This window comes from Emydura macquarii, unplaced genomic scaffold, assembly GCF_026122565.2.
Source record: "Emydura macquarii macquarii isolate MOO-44397 ecotype Brisbane River unplaced genomic scaffold, CSIRO-AGI_Emac_v2 contig_1451, whole genome shotgun sequence".
Classification (NCBI taxonomy): Eukaryota; Metazoa; Chordata; order Testudines; family Chelidae; genus Emydura; species Emydura macquarii.
The window spans coordinates 12095968-12121973 of record NW_027131588.1 but is presented as its reverse complement, the minus strand read 5'-3'; the positions used below and the strand labels follow the sequence as shown (position 1 = coordinate 12121973).

The following is a 26006-nucleotide window of genomic DNA, read 5'->3' as shown; positions in this document are numbered from 1 at the left end:
CAATGCAGCTAACAGACAATTCAGGCAGCTAAAATGAAATTGCTGCATCTTCGCCCCCACCTCTGACAACACCCGCCCAAACCTTTTCCTTCAGACACTGCCCCCTTTTTTCTCTTCCACCTAGTCCTTATGTCACCACTATATCTAACTGCAAATATACCTAGTTACACTCTCTCTGAATCTCATGGACCGAGGCATTGTATAGCCCACCTACCTCAGAAACTTCCTTCCACTTCTGGGCTTAGGACAAATGGCCAAATTTTGAGCTAGCGTAACTAGAAGCACAATCCGCTATGTCAGCGTGAAACTTCCTTATACCAGCCTGGTTTCTTCTGGCTCTAGTTACACAAGCACTGACTTTGGCCCCATTGACTTTAATCCACAAAAGGTAGAATTTTCTTCAAGTTCAGACTATTAGCACACATTTTCTCATAGTCTCAAAATGACCTCAGTCGACCTAAATGGAACAATAAGGCTGACACAGACAATTAAGCAAATAATAACATTTAGGAAAAAAACAGTTCTCAATTTTCCGTTTCACTATAGTCTATAACTACTCCTTTGGGGGCATTATGAAACACTGAATGCATATTCTGGAAGTCTGCAATTATGGACTATCATGTAATTATATGATGACACCAAATGATTAATACAATTTTTCTGTCCATAATAAGAGATTTACTCAGTGGATTAAAATGGACTCTTTCTTCAATTTCATAAACTTATATTTTATTTTGATTTTGCCTTTTAATGTTATAGTAAGTAAATAAGTTTTCAGACACATCTTAAACTCTTGTCTTTAAATCAGATTAATAAAAGAAAGAAGCCAGTTAGAATTTACACCTGTGCTATTTTCTCTGCTGTAAAAACAGATCTGTAGCAAAGCTAAGGAACCCTTCAGCTGTTTGAGCCTGATAGTACTGGGCAATTGCAGTTGTGCTGCTCTCATTCTTGATGTCTTTTTCTTTCTCTTCCTGTTCCAGTCTGAAACTTCCTTTTTAAATTAACAATTCTACATTAAATACATTCTCTTGGTGAGCAGGAAGAGGGTTCAATGCTGTAAAATGAAAGTACATAGAAAGCAAAAATTTCAGCATTTGCTCATCCTGACCACCAAGCCTTACGTTCATGGTTATTGACTTTTGTTCTCAAAGGACCTTATTAGCTCTCAGCTCCCAATAGATGCGGATCTTTACGAGTTTTCCCTTCTAGAGATATTGTTGTAGCTCTTAAATGATGACACTAACAAAAACACAACTGTCAACATTTATAAAAAAGTTTACTGGAAAATATTGGCACTTTGTGCCTGAAATGGGAGAAAGAAAAAAATGGATCCAAATTTTTCTCTGTATGTTTATAAATGAGTCCTCTTTATTTATTTTGCTGAGGATTTTCTCTCCCTTTCACTAAATTAAATTTGTGGAAGACATGAGCACTTTGTAGATATATAAAATGATGTTAAAAGGAAAAATATATATACAGTTTCTCATGTGGCATTTTGTAAACTGTTGATTTACCTGGAAAAGTTTGAAAGGCCCTAATTCTACAATAAAATCCATGCAGGCATTTACTTATCTGGGCATCATGATAGCCTAGGTGTCTGTACTCCACATGATTCTTACAGAACTGTTGTTATTAAAATGTAATATACAACTGTTTGAAAATAAAATGAGCTTGAATGGGGCATGTTCATTTTTGCTACATTTTTATGCAGTATGTGAGGAGAGGAGTCCATCCACATGGCACTCTCTTCTACTTCTTGGAGTTTGAAGACATTTAATGGTGACCTGACATGTTTTTCAAATAAAGATTTTCAAACTTGAACAGATTTTCTCAAAAAAAATGCCTGCGCATATCCATGGTCTTGGGCAGTAGCTTGCACACTCCACATTTCTACCAGGATCCTCATGAAAGCTTTGATCTGTGGCTCCACATGTATGCTCCTTGCAGTACTGAATGTTTGCACCTGAGTGGGTATAAGGACTAGAGCTGGTCAAGAATTTTCTGTAAAAGATTTTCCAGTGGAAAATACAGTTTCTGCAAAAAATCATAGTAATTTTGCTGTTATCTCTATTAGATATGCTTTTTCACCTTGCTTTTATTCTTTCCCCTTTGCAGTTATATCTACTTGTTTACTTATCAAATATGACTATAGATTAATGTCTTAGCTAGTAATTTTTTCTGTTGCCAAAATTACCTGCATTGCAGCCATGTGATAGATTATGCATTGTGTTCCCTAGAGGTTCCTCAGGCAATATGGGCCAAATTCTCTGCTGGTGTAAGTTGATGGAGTTTCTTTGGCTTCAGTATTGCCATACCAGTTTACACCAGCAGAAAAAACTGGCCCTGTGGTTGAGGTTTGAGTTGTTTATGTTTGTCATACAGAATGTCAGGTATAACATTTTTTGACAAAATTTTCAAAAATAGCTATGTGAAGTTAGTCTCCTAAAGCTATATGATTTGGGCACCTAAATAAGTTGCCTGATTTGAAAAAGGTTGAGCATTCAAGCAGTGCCAGTTGATTGGGGAGGGGTTGTTTTTGTTTTTTTAAAATAAAATTTGCCCATTGCACGTTGATAGCCTTTGTCTTACTGGCATATCTATCTCCTGTTTCCCCTTAATTCTGTCTAAGGAGCCAATAGGTGACCTATTTTTCTCACCATTTCACCCCTCACCGACTCCATATCACATATAAACTCTTCAGTCTCCCCTATATGGTCCTATAGAATCTTATTTCTCTCTCTCTCTTCTCTCACTTGTTCTTTCTCACTGTCTCACTATCTATGTTTCTATCAACTTTGTGAGTTCCCGATTCTCTTCTTTTTCCACTGACAACATCAAGCTTTCTTTTATGCTTTGAATAGTTTTCCACTTCTTGTCTGCTAATCCTTTCTCTCTTCACTTCCTCACCAAACATTTCCATTATCTCCCTCTCTTTTCCTTATTATTATTTTCTGTCCTGATTGATTGTTTTAGGAATCAATCCAACAGCTGTTGTACTCAGTGTGATAGATGCTCAACTGGTATACCTTGTCATAGCTCCATTGAATTTAGTGAGTTGCACAGTGCCCTTTGATTGAAATTTGTTGGGGCTTGAGAATATATTGCTGTGTATGTAAAATATATGTATATATTGAATATATGAGTATATGTATATATTGCTGTATAAAGCATTGTGTATGTTACCGTGCTCATGTATGTGATTTCTGAATGATAATCTACGTGTTTCCTTACATATTTTTCATCTGATTTTTAGTTTCCTGTGAAAAAGTTAGTCTTTAGTTACATGATCACATACTATCATCATACATAAGCACAGAGGGTCCAAATGAAGGTTATACAGGCAGCCTTAATTCTGACATCTCCTAAATTTTGAGTGCTTGACTTTGCACCTTTAATAATGTTCTTTTAATGTATGTGTGGTGGGCTTTTGGGGTTTTTTTGGGGGGAGGGGGTGTAGGGGTTGTAGAATATAAAAAGAATAGTTAATGGGTTTTGTGCTTTAAGATAGAATAGTAAAGTATATAGCTTGGGGAAAGGGCTGGAAGGACCTGATAAGGGCTGTCCAGGCGCTAGCACAGCACAAATAGAGGGCAGACATAAAAACAAAAGCTGATCAGGTTGACCACACCCGGCTGAGTGGCACCTGGAAGTGCCTACAAATCAGGATGACTCAGCAGAAATGCTCACTGATCATGTCACATGACAAGGCAAAGTGACACTGTTCACTGGTTGGTTACATACCGACCGCAGAAGTGATAGTGTTCACTGGCTGGTTACATACTGGTCAAGCTGATCAGTTTGGTGATCAGCCTGTGGGTACTTAAACCCAGAGTGTCAGTTGCACTTTGGACTGCAGCCCGCTGGGATCCTCGGTAGCTGGACTGAGCCCTTCTATGAACCAGCAGCATCCAAAGGATGGCTAACACTTATCAGAGTCGACTCGGCCCAAGGGGCTTAAGGAGAGAAGCGCTTTTGGTAACGTATGAAAATAGCTTTTGCTTTAAGATAACAAACAAACATCTGTCTGTTTATCTGTCTGTGAAAGAGTAACTAGGATTTTACAAATGACCATCTGTCTGTATGCATTGGAATAACAGAGAGTTTGCAAGCGATTATCTGTCTGTAAACATAAAATGACCAATAATAGAATTGTGTACTATGAGAAATGATTGCATGAATAGAAAAGAAAAATATTAGGCCTTTGTATCTTTCTTTGGTTTCATGTTTGTATTGTTTACGTTTATGCTCTTTACTTAATATTAATGACTAAATAAATGAGCCATATTTCTTCAGTTAAAGCCCTGTTCGTATTCTTGTTTGGTTGCCCCCGCCCCTAGGTTGAGGCGGCAACTCTGCTCCCAGAGACCCACAATCCTAAAGGTAAGGCCTTTCAGGCTGCTCTGAGTCCACGGAGTTGAATAATTCCATTGGTTCTTTAAAAAGCAAACAGAAAATTCATCATGTGGCATCATACTCACAGGCTCATGAGTCCCCAAGAGTGTTGGAACTAGAACTGGTGGGGATTCATTGTGTTGGCAGCAACTTTCAAAGTTTCCAAATTTGTTTTGTTCCACAGTGAAATGAGAACCAAACCTTTCAAATGTTTTCATGGGAATGGAATTGTGTCAAAATGACAGCTTTCAGATGAAAATCTGAGCTTTTTGGGTCTAGGTCTGTGTTGATGTGTGTGTGAGAAAGATAGAAAGTGACTCTCTATCCATAGCCTGGGAGTTAGAGCATTCTGAATCAGACAAAATAGGGACTTGAACTTGGCTCTCTCACATCCCCAGTCAGTGCCCAAACCTCCAGGCTATAGTGCGGTGAGAGAGTCTGAAACTCTTACTCCACAAGTAGTCCCATTCAGTGAAACTATTGGAGTAGTGAGGTGCTACTTAATATAAGAAAGAATATCCAAATCACTCTCCATAATATCCAGGTTGGTTCAAAAGTAGGCCAAACAAGTTTGCTCATGCACTATAACTAACTCCAAGCATTACTGAAGAACAAGAGAGATGTTCAATGCTGTCTCACATTAAACAAACATGAGTTGAGGGGAGAGTGTACTGTATATCTGTTTATTATATTTCATTAGATTGAGAAAAACGCACTATACAGTTTGGAATGAATGTTCTATGTTCTGTGTATTGAACGTATATGTAATAGACACATATGACAGAAGAGATTAAGATAAGGGATGAAATCCTGGCCTCACTGAATTCAGTGGGAGTTTTGTCATTGCATTTAGCTGTGCCCAGGATTCCACCCTATGTATCCAGAATCTTCTGATATTGATATTGACATTGGTGATATTAACATATACCAATCATAGGGGAAAAGATGATTATGGTCTGCTTTATATACGTAATAATGCGGACTTTTAATCTGTTAATTAGAAAAAGAAAATTAGAATAAGAAAAAGATATTGTGAAAGCCACTGAAGGAAATGAGTTCAATGTCTTTGGGCAGTTTCTGTTTACTTTCTGGAATAATAGGCTCTAAATAACCTCAGTGTTTTCTCTGGATATCTAAAATTGAGACTTCTAACTGGAAGAAGTAATTCACCAGTTCAGATGTTCTCAGCAGTGCTGGATCAAAGTTTGTGGACTCTAATGAAGTATTTATCAGTCAAATAAAAGCGTACTGGAATTCAATCAAACAAGCCCAAATTTCTAGTTTACTATTGAAGTAGAAAATATTGCCAACTCACAGTAAGTCTGCTCTTAAATTCATTTATTGACAGGCTATTTGTACTCCATCACAAAGCCAATTCTGATTTAAACCAGAAATTGCATACAATAGTGCATGGATATCACAGACCATTGATCCTTAAAAGCAAAACAAAACAAAACAAAAACCTGCTTAGAATGGTCCTCCACTGGATACTAGACAATATCAAACATAAATTAATTTAAGTTTATCTTATCTTTTTATCACTTATGCTCAGATGGTAGTCTATGTGCTTTGGGGTGAATTTATTAAATGGAACATCTGGAGTTAAAGGAATGTTTTGATTTGCTTCACTAGCTGTTCCAACTGTATATAAGAAAAAATGCATTGCTAGAGCTCTTAACCTGAAAGGAACATTTGCCAAAAGGCATGAAAAAATTAATTCATTGATACTCACCTCAAGACTATATTCCTATTAAGGTTACCAAACCTTTGTGGTAAAACCTCAATTTCCCAATCTGTAGACAAAGATCACAGGTTCTATAAACACAGCCAGTTAAACTAATTAGCTCTGCATTATATGCCTTCCATCACTTGTTTCAAGTGAAAAACTAAATCACCCTTTGTTTTAGGATGACACAACATATATTGAGATCATCTTGCTACAGTGAGAGTTCTTGATTTATATTAATAGAAGATAAGAGTTGCATTACTGGAAGACTGCTTCTGTGTAAACAATTAAATGTTGTGTGGGTATACGGGCATTCAAATATAAGTATAAAGTGGTGAGTTACCTTTTTCCTTAGGCTGGTCGCTTTCTTTTACTTCAGGGTCTGGATCACTTTATCTGGCTAAGGAATCTGTAAAAGTGAACTTCATGAACTGAATGCGGAATGGAAGGGAGAAAGTGTCCAAAGAAACTCAGTTTGATTGGTTCAGAATAGATCAGCACGGCATTTGTAAAGGGAAATCATAACTCGCCGATCTATTAAAATTCTTTGAGGTTTCAGCAAACATGTGAACAAAGGGTGATCTAGTCAATATAGTGTACTTGGACTTTCAGAAAGCCTTTAAAAGATCCCTCACCAAAGGCTCTTAAGCAAACTAAGCAGTCATGGGATAAGAGGGAAGGTCCTTTCATGGATTAGTAACTTTTTAAAAGGTCAGTTTTCACAAATGAGAGGGGTAAACAATGGGGTCCCCCAAGGATCTGTACTGGAACCTGGGCTGTTCATCCCTTTTCCCAAATCATTTATGAATATGTTGAACAGTGAGGTGGCAAAGTTTGTACATGATCCTGAATTACTCAAGATAGCTAAGTCGAAAGCTGTCTGCAAAGAGTTACAAAGGGATCTCCCTAAACTGGGTAACTGTGCAACAAAATGGCAGATTGTTGTGAAGGCCAAAAGTATAACTCTGTTCAAAAAAGAATTAGATGAGTTCATGGAGGATAGGTCCTCTCAATGGCTTTTAGCAAAGATCATCAGGGATGCAATCCCATCCTCCCGGAATCCCTAAACCTCTGACTGCCAGAACTGGGACTGGATGACAGAGGATGGATTCACTCAATAATAGGCCTGTTCTTTTCATTCCCTCTGAAGCATCTGGGCCTGGTCACTGTCAGAAGACAGGAGACTGGGCTAGTTGAAGCATTGGTCTGACCCAGTAGAGCCGTTCTTATCAAAGACACCATGAGTGTCATAATTTCTTTACTGGTAACTCCTGTGGATGTAAATAATGCATTGTGGTGATGTAATTAAGTAATGCTACTGGTACTGAAAATTGTTCAATATCTAGATGCCACTGTCGCAGAAGAGTAGCATCTGCGAGGACAGGTGTATCATCCGTGAGTGTTGATTTCAACCTCCCGAGACCCAATGAGGGACAAAAATGCAACACGAGAAAGACAAGAAAAGTAATATTGCAAGGAGCTTAAAATGATGCAAGATCAATTCTTCTGCTTAAATATTATAACATAAGCTTCCTGGGTCAATATTTTTGTTTTAATAATTTACAGTAATAAAAGGGAGATCTCAGCAGGTTTGCACAAGTCAGGTAAATTTGGGAGTGTAATGAGGGGCAGATGAGAAGTACAAAACACAGTAAGCAGCAATGTGCAAATAATACTCATGAATACTATTGCAGAGCAGATACAATGTCAGTGTAACTGTATTGGCATCTTAATAACTCTTGGATGTGTCGTGAAATTGTCAGTAAAGGTTTATGAGATGGACAATTATGCCATTAACATATAAGGCCTCCTTCAGTTGGAATATCAATGCAAATGTTGCTGCTATATACCAACTTCCCCTGGAAATTGAAGTACTGCACTTATAAGCAAATTGCCTTACTTTATAAAAAAGTAATGTGTTCTAGCTGCCTTTCAAAGCTGCTATACAGTAAATAAATAGGTCATTTTAAAAACAAAAAATTACACCAAGTTGTAAGTGCCAGGAGAGAAAAATCCACTACTTAAAATTGCTTATTGGCCATACTTATGAGGCCTTGTTTTCAATTTGATAGCACTTCTGTCTATATATAACATAGTAACTTTTGAACGCCACATCCAATCAATTCCACAATTCTAGGGAATATTCTAGGCATCAATGACTAGAATCTTACTGATTTTGGGGGACAACTGGAAGATCAAAAGAGAAAATTAGAGACACATGGAACCACTGATCTGTTGATGGCAAGTGTTAACACTGAGAAATACGGCAATTTCCTGCAATATCCTTGAAAGATCTTAACTTATTAAGTGTATGTATTATTGTGGACTGCAATGGTATGTAACCTCTCTAGAGGGGATATGAGACAGATTTGAAATATGGGAGTTCAAAAGATTATATTGAAAATGTGCCAAAAAAGCATGGACTTTTTTGGAACAATAATAAAATGGATTTCCTAAGGAGAGGTTAATGCAAATTCCCTAACTCCATTAATGCAAAAACCCAGTCTTTTGTAGCTACCTCTGAGAAGAGGGTGGTTGTCTGTTGATTACCCGTTACAGAAGCCAGGATCAAAGGCCTGAGCATCTCTAAAGAAATGGCTGATTTGCCCATTCTTTGTTCTAGTTTTGGAACTAAGACAGATGAACTTCTAACCACAGAGAAAATCCAGTTGAGGGTGTTGAAGGACTAAAATCTACTAGAGCCCTAGGTTGGAGTTGGGGGTGATTTGTGGTAAGCTTTTTAGTATGTGTGTAGGTTCTTTTATTGTTTTAATATGTTTTTTTCTGTAATACTTTTACCTTAAGAATACATGTTCTTGCTTAGAAGGAGCCGTGTGGTAACTTCTAACTGGTCATAATCTTCAGAGAGAAAGCAAAGTGCAGGCACTGGCCTGTTTAGGTATCTGGGCTTGCTGGGAATATCACAGTGTAAATCAGGGAGCTGAGATGCAGGTCTCTGCCTAGGATAGGTGATGGCTGGCAGAAGGGGAATACAGATGCAGTTTCCCTAAAACTATGACAAACCTCTTGCAGCATAACAATACCCCTGCTCATCTTCCCATTAGTGTTTAACATGTTCATACTCTGAATGATGAAAAGGAAATAATTGCTGCTGGTAGCTATGGGGTGGATATTCAGCCAGCAGAGGCAGACAGAGGAAGAAGAGAGAAAAGTCTTCATTCCTTCCTAACATCCTGCTAGGATCCTGCTAGTCTGTTCCTGATGGGGAAAAGAGAAGACCAGCCATCCATCCCTCCCTTCCAGTCTGGGGAAAAGAAAGATATTTTGTGGAGAGAATGGGGAAGGAGAGATACACAGAGCCTCTGGCATGGGGTGGAGAATGGGGGACCCTGGGGAGTGGAGCGGCAAACAGAATCCTTGGTGGTGGGGAATTGAGATGCACTGGGATGAGGGAAGGAGGCACACAGAGCTCTTGGCATTGGAGAAAGGTGGGAATATGGGGCACTCAGAGCCCCAGTCAATGAGGGGAAGGGTGAAACAGTGGGAATGAAGGTTCCCACAAAGCACTGGTATGGATGACTTTTGCATGGGAGATGGGGCAAATGTGGATATGCACAACCTCTTAGTGGGAGGGCGATTTGGGGGAGTTGTAAGAAATTCCTTGAAAAGAGGGTTAGAAGGGTGGCCAACAGGATGCTTGTTGGTAGGACTGGAAAGATGCAAGGAGTCCCTGGTGTGTGCAATCAGGTGGGCTGAAAAATGAAACAAACCATTAGTTCATAGTGAGCACTTAACAAAAAAAAAAATAAGAAAACCTCCAAAATATATAAATATAGTTGATGCTCTAGAACTGAACGGATCCTGCCTTCTGTTGCTGTCTTAGTATTTTAATGCATCCATTCTAATGGTATCTAGGTGTAACCAAAATGATAAGAAACATTTCTATTCATACGTATATCAGGGCCATATTCTCCTCTTTGCCTTGTGAAGCAGTGATTAAAGTGTGTATGGTAGAGTTGTTAATTTTTTATTTACTGTAATGTAATTTGTCATCTTTAGGAAAATTATTGTTCAAAGGCTAATGGAAAGAGATGAGTTTTATTAAACTTGTTTTGTTTTTTGTTTGTTTTTTGAACTTGCCATTAACTTGGGTTAATTAGTTTGTCTCCTGGCATGACATAGGCATGGCATAGAATTTAGGTGTAGCAATTCTACATATACGTAGGGTTCTGGTTGTGTGCATCTGCTAATTGTTTTTGGTTGCATGTGTCTGCCTTTATTACATGTGTGATAACAAATAATGGTTTATCTGTGGGATTTACTCATGCTCACAATTGCACAATTTTATATCTTGCTTGCTTTCAGGTTTTGTTGAAATTAATTAGCTTATTGGTTTTCATTATTTTGAATTAGTTTATTTTTTAAATTGGGGGAATGAGTTATTAAAGGCTTTTTGAATGGCAGGCACATCTGCATCCTTCCACATGAAACTAGCATAAACTGAGATAATGTCACCTAAAGCAATAGCACTTCTTCCTTTAAGAATGTGCAGTTGCAGATAACACAGATTTCAGGACCAGAAAGAGCCTGAGGAACAAAGATTAGGCTCAGGTACAGAAAATACAAGAGTATTATTAGACTTAGGATCAAGCAGACTAATTTCTTCTCAAGCCTTGTTTTGATAACTTCTGGTCTCTGGTTGGCTTGGTGCATGTCTCACTGAGACGAGAGACTTTTCTGTATGAAGATTTTTTTTCCTTCACTTTTTCTCATCACTAATCCTGTTTGTTCAGCTAATGAGTACAGGTTATAAAAGGAATATTTCAAGAGTATAGTAGGTTTGTTAAATAATGTCTGCAGTAACTGGTATTTGTCAAGCAATGTTTACTTGGGATTAATATCCCTGTGGCAAAATAACATTGGATGTCAGGTTCAGCATTAATTAAAAAAGTAATTAGTAGTGATGGGTGAATTTCAAAAGGTTCAGACAAGCATCCGAAACTCTAGATGTTCATGCAAAGTTTATCCAAATTGACCTGAGATTGAGGCACACCTGAGCCATCTCCCTGACCCATCCCTTCCTCAGAGTAAGAACCTCTAGAAGGCAGCTGGAATCCTGTTTCTGTCCATTTTTTTAACCTTTTCTTTATAGAAGACCATATTGGCTTCCTTGTCTGTTATAAGAAGAGGCAGTTGGGTTGGCAGGAGTCAACTGTTCTGGCACCCTACTTCCTGTAGTTGAACTATGAATTCTTAGGCAATATAGACCAGAATGCCATGTTTTTCAGGGTATGCAACATCTTAACTATGTGGTATTGCAGGACCCATAAGAGAACCTACTAGAGCTGTGGGATCTTATATGAGATTATCAAAGTCATTTCAAAGAGTTGAGCTGATTGGCTATAAATGCTGTCCACAGCCTTTTATAGTTAATTGGGCCAAATTCTCTGACATCATTGGAGTTGTACAAGCAAAAAATTTGACCCACAGAAAGGAAGAAAGAGTGGTGGGATGGGGAGGAGATTCAGCTTTAACATTCACTCTCCCCCACGCCCACACACATAACCCCTCCATCCTTGAGTTCATGTTTGTTTTGATGACTGGTCAAAAGTTCAGTCACAGTTGCCTCAGGTAATAGATCAATGGATAAATCTTACTTTTCAGATTTAATCCAAGCATTCAGACATTTAAATAGGGTTTACACAAAAATGGAGATGTGATCTAGACACAATCGCTACTCCCACCTGGTTTACCAAGTGGCAGTTAATTTGGGCACAAAACCTTTTTTTAACCTGGTAACTGGGTAACATTTCAGCAATACTCTTAGAGGAGAAAGGGATAGTTGTATCCTATGTCTTGAAGTGAACTGCTCCTGTTGATGTGTCAAAAACAGTAAAGGACAGCCCAAAGAGTAAGGGAGAGAGGCAGGAGAAGATAATGACTTCTCACTAACCTCCATCTCTTTTCCTCTTCTTTCACCACCTTCCACCTAACCTTAGCCTCAGTTGTTCCCTATGCATTTTCTTTGTGCCATATTAACACGATCACAAAGACAGATGAAATCCTATGACACTTACTGTAACATGAGAATTTTCCAAGAGCTTTTAGAAAAAATGCATAGAAAGACCCTTCAGAGAGAGAGATTTTGTAAGGGTCATACCTTTTTCACATGAATTGTCTGTACATTGGTTCTGTGAGTGTAAATCTTCAATGTAGTCATTATTCAGTGTCACTGAAGGTTATATGATGATGAAAACAGAAGAGAATAACAGAGAAATTTCATTCTTTTATTGCCAAGTGACTTGATATCCATTCCTTGTACCAACTCCAAAAGCATGAATGAATCCATGCATCTGTGTAGTGTAAAGCAAGTGAGAATGAGAGTGGCACTGCTAGATGGTCAATGTCTCCTTTGACTTCCAAGATTTATAACTATTAGAGCTGGTCAAAAAAAATTAGACATTTTTCCATTGAAGAGTGCAGTTTCATCAAAATATTTCACAGGAACATGTCTATTTCAATTAAATGTGATGGGAAAACTCTGAACAAGTCATTTTGACCTTTTAATTTTGATAATATCAAAACATTTCTTTTTGACTTTATATTAAAATTAATATTTTATATAACATCATCAAAATAAAATGAACTGAATTTTTAACTTTATTGAAACATATTTTTAACTTACTGAAATGAAACATTTTGACCTTCTTGAAATGAAACATGTAGATGGTCCCAAATAAAATTTTCTTTTACTGTTTTCCCCCCATGGTACATTTCGAAATGTCAACTTTTTGTTCCAGTTTGGAGCACATTTTTTTCTAAATGTCAGATTCCCCTCAAAATGTAAATTCTGGTTCCCAGCGAGGTCTAGTTACTAGTGACAGGTGAGCCAGTTTGAATAAAATAAGGGCTGACCTGAATTTTAGCAAAGCAAAAACTTAGGCCCAAACCAATTTTTATTTTTGATGGTGCTAAAATCTGGATAACTTTAAACATACAGATTGTTTTTCTTTTTTAACTTCTTCTGCACTTCTTCTGCAGAGGCTGAAATGCCAAAATACCATTAGAATCTGTTATCAAGACATTCTTGTATAATCAGGAGTAGGAAGTATTCTAAACTTCACAAGAAGGCCTGCTCTCATGAAATTTCTGTCCTACATTTTCATTGTACCACTACATAGCTTCCTGGAGCTGGGAGAAGTGGGATGAAGTCATAAGAAGCAGGAGTGTGGAATGGTCAATGTTGTCCTCTCAAAACTATAGGCCAAATGATACATTATACCTTCTAAACCGTGAATTAAATGATTAATTCATTAACAAAATTGCCTCATCCACTTTTCTAACAAGGAGCACAAACCCTTAACCAAACTGTAAATGTAGTAAAGTTATTAAGAAATGGAGCTCTTGAGACAGCTCCATCACCGAAGGGCTACCTTCTAATTACAACAAAAACACTTATCTTTCCATATGCAATCCCCCAAACCACTTCTCAGCTGTCAAAGAACATAGTTTAGGACATCCATGCTCCAAAGAACAATGTATATAGATTGGGATATTTTTAACCTTGTATAATGACTTGCATACTACACCATGAATTAGGTGAATGAGAATAATGACTGATTATGGAACTCTTAACGGCTTCAAATTTCTAGGCTTTAAAAAATTGCTATAACTGCTACGTCCTAATAATGTTGATTTAATTTAATTGTCATTTTATTGTAAATTCATTTGTAACTCTGTGCATGTGTGTGTGTGAGAGAGAGAGAGAATATTATTATTGGTACTTTTTGCTGATTTCCACAGATACTTCTATCAGATGATTGATAGATAGATAGATATAGATATTTCCTGTCTTACAGAAAGGTAGTGTGTCATATGTCAGATACCTCTTTAGGTTCTGGAACAGCTTGTTCTGAGTGCTGAGCAGTCAAAAAGACTTGTTTTCTCTAGGCTCATTTCCTGAGTATCAATGAAAGGCTGAAGGCCACAAAGGGCATATATTGGTCAAGACTAGAGTTAAAGGGAGTGGATGACGGTTACTTTCATGTTTTGTGTGTGACAATACAGAAATAAGTCTTCCAGGTAGATGAACATTAATAATAGCCATATATCAGTTTAGAAGGGACCTGGGTTATTGCACAATCTATAACTGCTTCATTCTCTCTAAAATAATTCTGGAAATAAAAAACACTTCAGTACGATATCACTTTTAGACTCCATGAGCTTCTCTTTTCCTCTCTGCATCCTCTCTTTGACCTTGAGCAAATCACCTTTGTGTACCCAGTCGTTCTCCCTTTCATGTAAATGGGAAAGCTCCCATTTTACTCTGGCAGGGTTTGAGGGGCAGGCCCTTAAAGTCTCCCTGCTTCATTTACCCCATCTGTAAAATGGGGGATAAACAATGCTTTTCTGCCTTTGAAAAGCACTTTACGACGGATGAAAAGTGCTACACAAATGCACTGTATCATTATAGCTGGAGAAGTCACAACAGCTGTAGTTAAGGTTGCTTAAGTGTTTCTATTCTTTCAATCAGAAATTGAAAATTATTCTTGCTTACTGGTTAGTGTTGCAGTGTTTTCTAGTGCTGTGGTTGCTTTCCCCCCACCTCCTGCTTTTTTGCTTATGCACTAGCCACTTAGATCATTTATGGAATGCTCACAGGTCTGGCAAACTGCTTCATTGCTAATTCTTCTTTTGCATAGGGGCCTAATATGTAGTGAAGGTATATTTTGCATCATGGCTATCTTTCACTAAAAGCATCACCACTTTAAAAAACTGAATGCAGGTGAGATTTCTAATGCGATCTCCCTCTTTTTCTTTGTAGTAACTAAACAAGACCTGGGAGACTTGGCACTGAGCTGTTTTCTTTCCTGCTTTTATCAATGGAGTGTGAATCTTACAAGGTAAATGTTCCATTTTAACTGACTGCACTTTAAAGGTAGTGTCTCAGATTATCTGATTATAGTATTTTCCAGGCATTGAAGGAGAAGAAAACCTTCATTGTCTTTAAATGTGTCCCTGGTTTCATCTTCCCTCTGTACAATGAGCCATTCTTAATTCCTGCTAAGGTATATGATTATTTTTATGCACTGTATTAAATGCACAGGATGTTTATGAAGAGCGTGGGTGAGATTTTTCAAAAGCACTGTATTGGCTTAACTCAGTTTCCTTTAAAATTCATGGGACTTCAATGGGAGCTGAGGTAGACCAACACGGTGAGTTTTTGAAAATCATGTCTTTTATGTATGTAGAGAACACAAGTTGACTTCAAATGCATTTATTTACATATCGAATTACAGTATGTATTTGTCGGTACTTTTTATTGTTAGGCAAGTGGTGTGCTTCCTCCCACTCTGTCTGATTGTGTTCAAACTTCCCAAATTCCTTATTGTTGTGTAATTTGTAAAACTAAGCATTTGGGTTCCTGATTTGATTATGATTTTGCACAGTGAAGTGCAAAATTATTCATGCCAAAAGCTAAATACATTTTTTTTAAATCCGATTTTCTGGATTTTGAAAAATACCTTCATTCTGGTGGTATTAATGGCTATGATGAAAAACAATTTTGATGGCAAAACCAGCTCTGTGTTCCCCCAAACCTCCCTCCTCACCTTGGGGGAAAATCTGAGCAGCAAGGTCTAAAGTTACATTTATTCTGTGTCTTTTCCTGGAGTCTTTGCATCAACACAGTGTCCTCACTTGATATGTTTATTTTCAGGTTCCATTAGTTTTCTTTAGACTGTGACATTAATTCCTCAGCCTTCCTGCCAGCAAATCTAGCTTTTCTACTCACAGTGAGAAGAGATTTTTAAAAGCTTTTATTAAAAAGCTGAATAGGAGGCTGTGCAAGGGTAGCTCTTGATTCACATTTTTAAACTCAGTGCTGAGCCAGATTCTCTCCCTCCTAACTTGAAGGCTGCTGTGAGCAATATCTTAAAAGGTGGAAATAGGCCCGTTTGAAAAACAGAATCACCAGCCTTCCTTAGCTTCGAAGACGGGAGAGTGAATATCCAGCTCCTCATCATTTACTTAATAAGCTGAATCCCAAGACTGCACAACTTAACATATGGTGGTTCTCTCACAGAAAGAGGAAAAGGTGAATCATCCTCTGCCATGAGTGAAATGCCACAAGGAGATGTGGGCGGTGATTCTAAATGGGGAAAAGGAGCAATATTTCCCTTCCAGTGGAGGCTGATTATTCCACTCTTGAATGTAAATACTGAAGTCAGAGCTTGACTCTTACTGCTGCTGTTTCGCCGCATAAAACCTGTAAATAATAGAAAATGTTCTTCTCAGCCATTGTGTGGGAAAGTTCAAGTGTGATGATTCTCCATGGGTAGCTGAACACTGGTTATGGGTATGTAGTGGACACTGAAAAGGTGTGTGGTGTTCCTGTGCCATATAGCCACATGGGACTAATGTCCCACCCTTTCCCCCAGTCACCCAGAAATATTTAAGTTAGATTGTGATGTTAAAACCTCCTCTGCCATCCTATTGTTGGAGGCTAGTGTTCAGGGGACAGAAGAAGCAGAAAAGAGATAGGAATGTAATTGTCAATTGATATTTAAAGCCTTGTTTCAGCAAAACAAATGAGCACATGCTCAGTTTTAAACATGTCCTTAAGTCCTAGTTGATTCAATGAGATTTAAGCATGTGCTGAAGTGTTTGCTCCCTAAGTGTACTTGTCTTCATCAGGGCTAGAGAAATGACTGAAAAGATGATGGCTGAAGTTTTCAAAAGCGCCTAAGTGACTTCTTATCCACAACTCACGTTTGCTTAATTTCTACCAATAAGGCATATTTCTCCCTACAGGAAAACAGTTGCCATACCTCCCACCACCCAAAAAAAGTTATGAAATGTATCAATAATATTTTAAATTAGGATGGCAAGAAGCAGGCCAGGAAGGAGAAAATAAATCATGCAAATGTTTAAATGTTTGTTTTTGCAAAAATGATATTCTATTTTAGAATGTTAAATGGGCCAAAATATATACTTTGACTTGAAACACAGTTACATTTGGACTTTCCGTTAGTTCCATGGGTGTTGTGTATGGGGCTGTGCATCCAAAGCCAGTATATGGCACTATGTAATTTTAATAGAAAAATGTTGGTGTTCCATTTTGAGTGGGCGGTAGGACATTATCCATGGACGTGCATTGACATGTTTTATGATAAAGATGTCCTTATCTTGTGCCTGGATAATGCCACATCTCTTGATCAATCGGAATGGAAGATTCAGTGTTGCGATTTGATAATCACAGGTTTTAACCAGTGGTTTGGGGCTATAGAAAGATTTCCTAACATCCTCTTTTAACAATTACTTTTTATTAACAGGTTTTGGATGATCTCTTCCTGCACTAAATGTGAGCTGCATAAACTAACACATTTGTGGATGTGTATAAAAAAATACTTACCTGATCTTCTAAAAGTTACTTCTGGGTTAGAATTAGATTCACAGAAGAAATACATAGGAGTGGTTTTTAATTTCTCTTTTCACAAGAACATGGCATCAATTTTGTTACCCAAGACCAGAATGGGGTATTTTATTTGTTATCAGAGCACATGCCAATGTTTTTATCTTGATCTTCACTAAGGGCTCATCTCTTATGCTAATTAGTCCCTTGCTCCATGAGTAGTCCCATTGAGACCAATGAGACTTCTTGAGGAGTAAGATACTTCTCAACATGAGCAAAGGTAACAAAGTAGAGGGGAGATATGATTGCTCTCTATAAATACGTCAGAGGGATAAATACCAGGGAGGGAGAGGAATTATTTAAGTTCAGCGCCAATGTGGACATAAGAACTAATGAATATAAACTGGCCATCAGGAAGTTTAGACTTGAAATTAGACACAGGTTTCTAACCATCAGAGGAGGGAAGTTCTGGAATAGCCTTCCAAGGGGTGCAGTTGGAGCAAAAAACCTAGCTGGCTTCAAAATTGAGCCTGATACATTTATGGAGGAGATGGTATGGTGGGACAGCCTAATTTGGCAATTGACTGATCTTTAACTACTGGTGGTAGATATGCCAATGGCCTGTAAAGGGATGTTAGATGGGGTGGATTCTGAGTTATTAGAGATAATTCTTTTTTGGGTGTCTGGCTGGTGAGTCTTACCCACATGCTCAGGGTTTAACTGATCACCATATTTGGGGTCAGGAAGGAATTTTCCTCCAGGGCAGATTGGCCAAAGGCTCTAGGGGTTTTTTGCCTTCCACTGTAGCATGGAGCATGGCTCACTTGCTGGTGGATTCTCTGTACCTTAAAGTCTTTAAGCCATGATTTGAGGACTTTAATAACTCCTTCATAGGTCAGGGGTCTATTACAGGAGTGGATGGGTGACGTTCTCTGGCCTGCGTTGTGCAGGAGGTCAAACTAGATGATCATTTTGGTCCCTTCTGACCTTAGAGTCTGTAAATCTATAAGTAAGTCCCAATATGATTTTATAAGGTCACCAGTGAGGCACATCAAAATATATGTGAGCAGACTCAAACCCCAAAGCAGTACGTATTCAGTACTTTACAGAGAAAGTAAACAGCGCTTCAGTCATGGAGCTCATTGAACACCAACACCAGAAAAGCCTTCACTATCATGCACCTGTCTGTCCACTATATTCAACCCATTTAAGGAGATCTAGCCCTGGATATATTATTTCTTGTTGGCCAGTTTCCTTATTTGGGATTGGTGATTTTTATAGCCTTCCTCTGAAACTCATGATCATTCACCCAGGCTCTGGTGCAAATTGTTCTCGCTGATATCTGGCCCACGTACCAAATCTTTGGTCTCTCCATTGGTCTTCTTCCATCCGCAATCATTGCAAAAGTTATCCTACCTATGCAGCTCTCTTGGTCTCTGCTGGATATGCCCATAGCAGCACTGCCTAGCCTCCCGCAACTTCTCTTCAATTGGAGCAACTTCATTTTGTTTCCATGTTTCCTGTACACACGCCACATTTATTCTTCTCTTGAAGACCTCACCTAGCTCCAAACTTCCAGTCAGCATTTCTATATTGCAACTTGCACATATCCCTTTAGTCACTCACTCTTTTAACTTTAGCATCCCTTGACCAATTACAACAGGCAGGCAAAGCTGTTGTACATTGCTTTTGGGGAACCCAACCCACAGGGGTACACTTGACAAGGGCATCAGTCCACATGAGCTTATCTGATGGATAAGCTTTACATGTAAGCTGTCCAAACCTGACACCTTAGGTTTGAAATTAGTTTCCTTGTCCCAGGTGAGCTGCCTCCCAAGGCCAATGAACCTCACCTGCCCCGGCAAGACTTATTTTAAGGAGATATTTATTCGCCTTGACGTACTCCATCATCGGGCCTATATAGCATTTTATGGAGGTAGCTGAACCACCAGCTGAGAGAGGTCATCAGCTGGTCTGCAACTTCTTTTTGAATATTCTCAACTGTCCTACATATCTGCAAGACATTCCCCTATCCACCACCCGGGGACATGCCTGATGGGAGATGGTTGATCTTTCAGAGGTAGTCCTGCATATACAGGTGCATGACACTAAAGCTTTTCTGGTGTCGGCCTCTTTGAAACATACCTCTGCAATGGTGCTTTCTTTCCCTGATGGAAATCCAGAGGCAGCATTCTACATGATTTATGCTGTGGTTTATGGTAGCCATTAGGCACAAAAGGGTCAGAAAATCAGGGCAGGCTGGAAAGTAAACTGAATTATTCAGCTGAGACTTTGTGTAGATGTGCAAAACAAATATTACTCTGCCCGTCTGCAGGGAAGGTGAAAGGGGGGATGGTAACATGCAAGAAGTGTGGCCAACCAAAAACAGGACAAATAAAGGGTAAGATCTAGCTAAGTCTGTTCTGTGCAGGTGGGCTTTAAAAGACCTAGCAAGAGTTTGTGTGCTGAAGCCTGCTTTCCCCCAGCGTTTTCATGGCAGATATCCCAAACATTCCTGGCAGGACAGAGGAAGGCCAACACTGATGTCGCGGTAGCATAATTGAAAAAATCACCCTCTGGGGGCAGAAAGTGAAAGTGTCACTGGGAAAGGGAGGGAGAAACGAGTCTATACAACAGGAACTGTGCAATTGAGTGGTAGCAGTAATGCTAGAGACATACCACGGTAACAATGGGTGTGTAGCTGAATGGTGATCTATACAGCAGTGACGTGGTCAGTGCTCCTAGCTAGATATCAAGGGCCAGATTCTATCTGGTGCTTGCACTGGGGCAAAGTCCAGAAGAAGATTAAAGGAAAGCTGTTCTGGACGGGCAGATTTCCAGTCCTTGTTCCCAGGAGAGTGCAGTGCCACTTGGATCCTGCTGTCTGGGTGGAGGGAAGACAATGCCCCACTGACAGAGGGAGAGCCATGGGTTCCCTCTACACCTGCCCTCCATACATCAGTCAATGAAGCTGGACAGCAGCTAATGAAGGAAGGAAGTTACAAGTTGCATCCTGGAGTGACGCTTCCCAGTGGTTCCTCTGGGATAAGTTAGATCCACATCATCCCCAATGTAGTACTGTGCCTATGAGACCCAAAGTTTAGCAAGGAGGGAGAAAGCAGGTCCAACTCCAGTTTGAGGGCTTGAATGTTTCCTTTTCACTGATTCTGCTTATTTCTAGAGCTGTGTGAAATGTTGGGGTTTCACGCTGCATGGATTTTTATGAATATTTAAAAGTGAAGAAAAAAATAGCCACTGTGAACTCAGATCTCTGTGAACCTGAGGTTTGTTTTGAAGATCAAATAGTAAAGCAGAATTCATTTTAAAAATAAGTTGGTGATTTCCTCCCAGCACGTCTTAGATGAGTCTGATTCGAAGCCATATATTAGCCCACTGTGTTGCTTGAAGGTGGACCCAGGTGTATGTGAAAAGTGCACAACTCTTAGCAAATCTCTCTCTCTCTCTCTGCTTGTCCTGGGTTTTGAACTAGAGGTGTAACTAGAATCCAGGTGAGCTCTTTGCATAGTTCCTGTTTTGGTGCAAATAGCTGGCCCAGGTCTACTCATTCCCCCCACCCTCCCCATTCTCCTTTTGCTTTTCCTGAGGAATTTTTCTCTCTTTTTTTTCTGCCTGCCCTCTCATATTTCCTGCCAGAAGACTAACAAAAGATGATAAGAACGGAGATGAATTTTGGAGATAACTCGCTGTTCTCACTGGCATAACAGCAGAACTCTCGGAATGAGAGAGGTTGTTTTTCAGCTCTCTTTAGCCAATTTCATTTAACATTTTCTGTTACACTGGCACTGTGAAGAAGCTAAATCCCTGATTCCATGAAGATATCTTCTTTGTATCAATGAGTGGTGGTAAATCATATGAGGAAAAACGTAACATTTATTACTGCTAGTATTTCAGTGCTGTAATACAAAAAATGACATTGTCTTTGCCCGAGTGTGCTTGCAGTCTAAAGGTTTAATCCTGCAAATCCCTTGGTCACGTGATAGTCCTCACACACGCGAGTAGACATTAAGGGAACTATTCATATCAGAAAGGGTTTGCAGGATTGGGTCCTTAATGAGACGGCATAAAAGCATACTGGGGTAGGCTGCATTGACTGATTGAACTGGTGAGCTGTTTGAATTGAGTGAATTTTTCACACATGTGCAGTGTGTTGACAGAAGGGGTTTGCATGAACGTGACGCTGATACAGCAACGTTTAAATCTTATCTCCTCTGTCTCACACACCGTGCCTGATTCTCTTCTCTCTTACACTATTACACTTACACTTCAGTGGAGTTACATCCATGTAACTCAGAACAGAACCAACCCCACTGTACTGTTCCAACCGCGGTGTACTAGGGGAGAAAATCAAAATGTCCCATTTATTGCTTGTATCAGATATTTTTTGACAATTATTAACAGCCCTGCTCTGCAAATTGACTTTTGATTTAAAAATCTCAGCCAGGATATTTGTAGTCCCACTGATTAAGATTTCTCAATAAGAAGGGAGAGGTTATTTCAGAATGGTAGCAGAAAAAGTCTAACTTAAAATGAGTACAGGCTACCACCATAACTACTGTATTTTGGATATGGGAATCCATTGTGCTTCAGGCTGAAATGAAAAATTGGAAAATCAAGTTAAAATGACTATTCAGTAATATGCAAAGAAGTGTTATGTACTTCAAAAAGAACAAATTTTACAGGAATTAATAATAATATTATTCAGGCTCAAATCTCTCCAAAAGGCACAGTCCAAGATTTTCAAAAGTGACTAATGATTTTTGGGAGCCTACCTGGAAATACTCTACAATGGCTTGATTTTCAGGAAGTGCTGAATACCCCTTCTGAAAATCAGGCCTCTTTAAGTTTTCTCGAGTTGAGGGTCCAGAAACTGAGACATGCAAAAATTACTTTTGGAAATCTTTACCTCAGTACTTAGAGAATCACCCCAAAAATTCTCATTATATTAATTACAAAAGAAAGGTTTTTCTTTCGATCATTGATCTGTCTGGGCTTCCCAGTACATACTATCTGTTTTGCTTCTATCTTGTTTAGACTGTAAGCTCTGTATTTTTTGTCTTGTGCAGCACTGAGCGCATTGTTGACACTTAAAAAAATTAGTTGTAGTAATGTGGAGAATTGTTAATGCATTAAATAATACCCCCTTACTCTCCAACTGACAATCAGAAATGATATAGCAACTTCTGGGTGTAAAGTTTTGGGCCAGTGACATTAAGGGAGCAAACACCTACTCTGATAACAGGGGTGACGGGACACACATGCAGTTCTTGTAATAAACTGTGTGACTTTCCAATTTATTTGCTGACTTCACAGCGATGTAAAGGCGTGATTCCAGGGATGTTGCCATTTAAGTGTGGGCATTTATCATTTGAAAACAATTAACATAACCTCAGTATACCTTGACTTTCAAATGGTTAACATCAGTATTTTAATTATTAACATGCAATTTCAAATCTGATTACTTTGCTTGCTCTTCAGACATGACAGACTAGGGGAGAGGGCCCTGATCTATGGAAAGACACCTTAAATCATCTTACAGCTACTTAAACATAGCATCTTAATAACAACCATTTTATAGGTTTTTGCAACAGATGAATACACTAAATAAACATACAGAAACCTGTTTTCTTTCATAGTCAGTATCGGGGCCCTTCAATTTGCTTTCACAAATAATGACACATTTTTAGATTGTGTGTTTTACTGAAATAATGAAACGTTCCTTGATTCACCTTCATGCCTGACTCACAACAGGATACTGCACACCCTTTGTCTTTGTCTTTTAGTTTTGCATTTTCAGAGTAGCACAGTTCCATCTTTGGGGGCATATGTTTTAGATAGCGAACTCATCATATTAAAACATCGTGCCACGTTTGATTAACCATAAAGTATATAAGCAATAAAAAAGGAACAACTTTGTGCACAATTAGTGTTCCTAAGGGTGATACTTGAGCTGAGGTAATAATAAAAGTTAAATGGGGACCTTATCAAGATTATACAACACTGAATAGAATGGATTGGTTATTGAGATGGCGGGAGAAGAATTTATATGCCTGAAAACATTTTTGAATTCCTGAAGGGCAAAATGGCCTTTATATAACAGCAGCATGCTCAGATACTAAGATGGAATTTAAATATATATAGTGTGGCAGAGCACCTTCTCTGCCTTAGTGGGTCCAGCGCTTCCCTATAGCAGCAGGCTGGGGTACACCTTCGTCCTTCAGAATTTTCCCCCTCTACAGGTTGGTGAAGGTAACACTGTTCCCCAAAATGGCCATTCTGGTCTCCAGTCCCGTCTCTGGGCCTGTCTCTTTGTTGGGGTTTTGGCCGCTCCGGCAAATGACTGGGGGAGTCTCTCAGTCTCTGATAGCCTCTTCGGGCATGGCAGCACTGAGTCGAACACAAGTTCAGTCGCCCCTCTGGCAGGGTCTTTTCCTTCAGGTCTCTGTGCCTGGAAGGGCCATCAGCCCTGCTTAGGCAGGGTTTCTCCCCCAGTCTCTGTATCTGTAGGGTTCTGTCCTGGTCCTTGCCAGCATCTGTACCATTCAGCTCTCCAGCTGCTCACCTCACTCCCACAAAGACTATCACCCACACCTGTCTGGCTGAAGAGAGAGGATTTTAACAGACTGAGGCTCCAGACAGGTCCTTGATTGGTCCCAGGTACCCTAATTAACCAGGAGTAACCCCTGTTCAGCTTCCAAGGGAAGAAAGACCTGCTGATCCTGGGGCTGATAGACCTGCCTTTACCCGATACCTGTCCTTTTTGTGGCATGGGGGAGATCCTGGCGCATATTTATCTGGAAATTTATCTCCTCCAGAGCCTTCTTTTGAGGGTCTGTCTGCACTTCTCCAAACACCTCCTGCTATATGGACACACTATCCATGGCCCCACACATTTGCAGGACCTTCTCGTTAATCTCCTCCTCCTAGCTTTGGCCAATGTGGCCATTTACAAGTCCAGGGAGAGGAGGTTGGCTGCATAGGTGCTCTGCGACTGTGGGTCCTATTTCTGTTCCTCTGTCTGATCATGCATGCAAGCAGAGTTCCACATTGGCTGTATCTTTAGATACCTTTGAGGAGCAGTGGGCGTTGTCTGGGGTTCTCTTCTTGGTGTCCCCTTCAGGTTCCCTCCATTTAACCCTTTGACCTCCACACCTGTTTCCTGTCTTCTCAGTTGTGCCCCTCAAATTCAGTTGAGTCCTGGGCTCAGTAGCTCCTCCGCTTAGGCTGGAGGAGGGGCTTTTAGCCATGGGTGGGCTTGTGCCTGTCCATGTCCTGGTACCCAAAAGGACCCCTCTCCTGTAGCTGTCCAGCCTGACCTTGTCACAATAGGTAATGACAATCTAATATCCTGAATTACTTATACAGCTGTGCTTTCTGTTTAAAAAAAACCCCAAAACAAAACCAAAGAAACCCCAAAATTATCACTTAGAACTCCTGGACACTGGATGTAGAGAGACTTTTAATGCTAAATTTACACCTCATTCTTGGATAATGGAAGGGAATGACAACTGGGTTCTTTCCTAACTTTGCTACTGGCTCACTGGGTGAAATAATCCTTGGAGTGGAAGGCTAATGAAAAACTCGTAAAAAGGGGGTCAGAGATTAAGGTGAGTCACTTAGGCGCTAAACACCTCAAGAGAGGTACTACACCTGGGGAGGCTTGTATATGCTGATTCAAACTAGATTTTCCAACAGACAAAGAAAGGGCTTTGGGCATAAAAAGGTTGTGTTTAAACTGTTTACCTTTTTTCTGATCCAGAAAACACACAGGGCCTTCTGTCAACTGAGGCCCCCTTCCCTTGTGGAAGGGTTGAAAAAAAATTTGGCCTGCTAAGGTCCCATAAGACTGATGGATGACTTCTGATGTGTTCTGTGTGTTTAAACCTGTTTGTTGTTTTTATTATGTATTCTCTAATGTTTTCACCTTAGAAATAAAGGTGCTTGCTTAGAAGGAGCTGTGTGCTAATTTGTAACTGTTGGCAATACACTTCATGGCCGCCAGCGAGAAAGCAAAACACAGCCACTGGCCTTTAGGCAGACTGGCTTGCTGGGGATATCACAGTGTAAGGCAATGAGCTGTGCAGCCTTAACCACCTCCTGCCCCAGTCAGGTGGGAATGGGGCAAAGGTCTCTATCCAGAGACGGGTGCTGGCTGGAGATCTGAGGCCTGACAGGGAACTCCTTGAGTGGATCACGGAGGAGGGATGTAGGTGCAGTTACTCTGAAACTGTGACAACAAATATGCATTCTAGTATGCTTCTTGTAGTTGTGAAATACTCCCTGTGTTTTAAAAGCTGATCTTGGAATTGCTTCTGTGGCTATTTTTGTAATGATAAGTTACATGCAACCAGATTGCTAGATGAAGTGGAACAGTAGTGCTGTTATCTCCACTTTGTTGTACTTGGAATTTGATGAATGCTTCGGAGAAGATTGGTACACTTGACATGAAATGTCCAAGAAGTATTCTTGGCATTCATGAGACATAATATCGGA

The 26006-nt window shown here is 39.5% G+C and overlaps 1 protein-coding gene across 12 annotated transcripts in view; it reads left to right on the top strand.

The window, feature by feature from the left end:
* The window catches only part of LINGO2 (leucine rich repeat and Ig domain containing 2), an 805515-nt gene that overhangs the window by 382911 nt on the left and 396598 nt on the right, over positions 1 to 26006 (top strand). For 10 of the 12 annotated variants that reach the window (XR_010920756.1, XR_010920755.1, XR_010920754.1 and 7 more), the window contains one exon: positions 14907 to 14985. The gene's annotated coding sequence lies outside the window, so the exon portion shown is untranslated. Of the gene's footprint in view, positions 1 to 8750; positions 8853 to 14906; positions 14986 to 17415; positions 17522 to 26006 lie in introns of those variants that run through there. The other 2 variants (XR_010920757.1, XM_067553192.1) reach the window with 2 other exon arrangements.